General features: G+C 41.9%; 1 protein-coding gene across 1 annotated transcript in view; it reads left to right on the top strand.

The window, feature by feature from the left end:
- The window catches only part of LOC101847433, a gene marked incomplete in the record, with an annotated part of 63,318 nt that overhangs the window by 30,267 nt on the left and 29,737 nt on the right, over nt 1–3,314 (top strand).

The following is a 3,314-nucleotide window of genomic DNA, read 5'->3' as shown; positions in this document are numbered from 1 at the left end:
GAGGGAGAGAGGGAGAGAGGGAGAGAGAGGTGGGGGGGTGAACCCCAAGCTACTACCACAAGGGTGCAGTGGTGGAGCGGTTAGTGCGCTCGTCTCCGAAGCGGAACTCCGGGTTCGAGCCTCGGTTCGGACACTGAGTTTTTTCGCCCCGTCCTGCCCACCCAGCAGTCGGGTAGGCCTACCTGACTTCGAGTTGGAGAAGTAAAGGCAGCGTGGAAAGGAACTGGCCACCCTACCACAATATGCCGAAGGCCCAGGAAGTTGTCTCACTAACAAGGCAATTCCCCAATGTCCGGATCGGATGCGAGAACAACGTTACTTTACTTTAGGCCCAGGAAATTGTCTCACTAACAAGGCAATCCCCAATGTCCGGACCGGATGCGGGAACAACTTTACCACGAAAGAACGGAAACTGTGCTGCATAGTGGAGTTCTCATGAGATTAAGATTACATCTGTCACTTACATCTACTTGACCGGGGTCTGCGGTGTAGCGGTTAGGCTCTTCGCTGTCACACGCAGGAAGGGAGACCCGAGTTCGATCCCGAGTGGAGAAAAAAGTGTCCGAGAAAGTCCGCGCATAGGTTCAGATGGCTCTGCAGTCTTTGTTTTGAAGCTCTCTTTTGATTCCCCTGCAGAATAATAATTGGAATAGCACAGTTTGTTAGGCTCACTTTTATTGTTTTTCCCACAAGTGGGGTAACTCTGTTCGCAAACTCTTCGCTATTGAGGGCGCCATCGGATTTTGAGGACACTTTTTTGAATGACTCGTTATCTGCAATTATCATTAATCACAAATCCTTGACATACGTCTATATTCCCTACATTTCTATCTGTAACATTAACTCGGTTCAATGATTATGAAAGTAATACACTATTTGACACTATCATACACACATTTTTCTACTAATCAGATGGCGTCAATTTCAAAGAAATGGGCAAGGGACAAATAAACTAAGAGTAACCATGTTCTTCTAGACAGGTACATCTCCTCCAGGTAGCTCTCATTGCTACATCAACATCTCTGGCCGCTTAGAGGTCACCTTCGCTCCTTGTTACAGATTTTGTGTCAGTCGATACTTCGCATTTCTTTTACGAAAACTTCTTTTTCTAGTTTGTTTTGTTTGGGTTTTATGTGTTTTGTGTGTGCTTTGGCCAAGACTCTTTTGTAAGAAGCGGTGCTCAAACATTTACATGCGAACCACTTTCAATGCATCATCATTCAGGGGTAGAAATTAGTGCCACTTTTATCGAGTGTACTTCATAAATTAATGGGTGAACAAAATTGAAAAACGAAAATAAAATCCTGGCAAAGGTTGAAGGCAAAAACAAGTAACAACAGCAGGCAGCCTCATAAGACGCTGAGTACAATCTTTAAGAGTCCTCACTGAAAGAAAGTAGAACTTTGAGAAACGTAAATATGGAAACTTGTTCAACCTGCACTGACACTGATGGCAGTCAAGTTAATGAATAATTCCGTCGTGGGGGAGGGGGGGGGGTAATTACACGACGCAAAACAAGATCAAAAGAAGACAGACCACAACGATTTGTTAAATTGGCGCACCTTTGACGTAACGTAATGACATACCTGCCATTGAAAGTGTTATAATTAAGGCACTGTCTTAGCTAACAGAGGTCAGGGCTTTACATTTGGCATATAAAACAGTTTATGTTTGCGTAAATGTGTTTTATGGGAATTCTCCCCCTTCTTACGACGAAGGAGAAAATAGTGGGTGAGGAAGAAGGGTCAGGTTGTTTTTTTAGTACTTTTGCCCAGGTCTTATACTCGAAATCTGTGAAATCATTTTGTTCGGAATTCGGCAGAAAAAAATCTATCTCATTATAGTATAGAAGAAAAATAAAAGCCAAACGGAAGGTGACCTGGTTAATGGACTGTTGGGTACTTATTCCTTTAGCTGATCAGAAACATTCAGCGTACCGGTCGTCTCAAATAGTCGTTAAAAGCTCATGGTGGAGTGAAGAAAGCCGTCGTTTCTCGGTTTTGTTTTATTTGTTTTTGGTTTTGGTTTTTTTAGTCTTAATTCAAAAGTAATTGGAAAAGTCAACTTATTGCATGTAAACTGGTTATATGAAAGTACTGGAAATGCCGCTAAGGGTCAAGGTGAAAATTAGTCATGAACTTTCTATTTTAAGCCCGTCGATTAAAAAAAAAACTACCTGAACCTTAAGGTCGTTTAAAGTTTGAAATTAAGAAGATTTCTACGAGCTCGCAGAAGCAAAGGTTATCTATAACAGTAAGAAAAACACGTTAGCGGTATTGGTTTGACCTTTCACCCTGTTCTATTGAATGAAAGCTGCTGTCAAAGAGCGTTAACCCAGCATCGATCTGGTCCCCGGGGATGTGTGGCTTTATTAAATACTTTGATTGCAATCACCCTGACAGGTCACTGACTTAATTGTAAATCGATGGCACGGGGATTGATTTTGGAGACAAGAAGTAGTATGGTTCTAAAAATAGAGGTACGTTGTTCAGTACTTGCGTTGCATGTGACTGCTGTTACTACTTCTCTTCGACGTGTTTCTGTTGCTGCCCTGAGGATTTTACCTTCAAAAAGTGGAGAATGCTCATGATTATTTAACCTTTGTTTTTATATTATTATTTGTAGATATTGTTGAAGACAAGAGTTAGAGCACTGTACACACGTGCATGAGGATGTGTTTGTACGTGAGTGCCCGAGTGTGCATTTCTGAATATATAGATATGTGTGTGACACGACAGCTCGAAATTAGGCGCACGACAATTTCATTTATAAGATATATAAATGATCATTATCTCTATCTGTACGCCCTGGGGTCATTTTGTACCCCTGGGGTTGTATTCTTCACGTTTTAGAATACTTCTAGTACGAGGATCTCTTTGAAACTTTCAGAAATTCTCAAAAAAATCATTATGACTAACTGCTATGCAAAGCGTGCGGATCGGATTAACGAGTAAAATTCCTCTTTGGAAAGTGATGGCACAGAGTTCCCCACGTCGTAAGGATACGATATTAAAACACGACGTACGGATAGGGCTAAATGAACAAAAATATGATATCATAAAAACAGTCTGTCTTCTTTCAACCCCTGCTTTTTGCTCTCCCTCTTCCTCTCTTTCTTTAAACCTCAGCTTTTCTCCTCTAAGCTGAACGCCTTTCATTTTGCACCCTAAGGTGCCATTTTGCTTGGCCTGTGCGTGTATATGAAGAGATTATGAGAGTAAGTGAGTAGAATGTGTATTTCTGTGCGCGTGCATGCAGGTACGTGCGTGCGTGCGTGCGTGTGTGTGTGTGTGTGTGTGTGTGTGTGTGTGTGT

Source organism: Aplysia californica, unplaced genomic scaffold, assembly GCF_000002075.1.
Source record: "Aplysia californica isolate F4 #8 unplaced genomic scaffold, AplCal3.0 scaffold00268, whole genome shotgun sequence".
Lineage (NCBI taxonomy): Eukaryota > Metazoa > Mollusca > Gastropoda > Aplysiida > Aplysiidae > Aplysia > Aplysia californica.
Note: the sequence above shows the minus strand (reverse complement) of the source record. Positions and strands in the feature narration are given on the sequence as shown.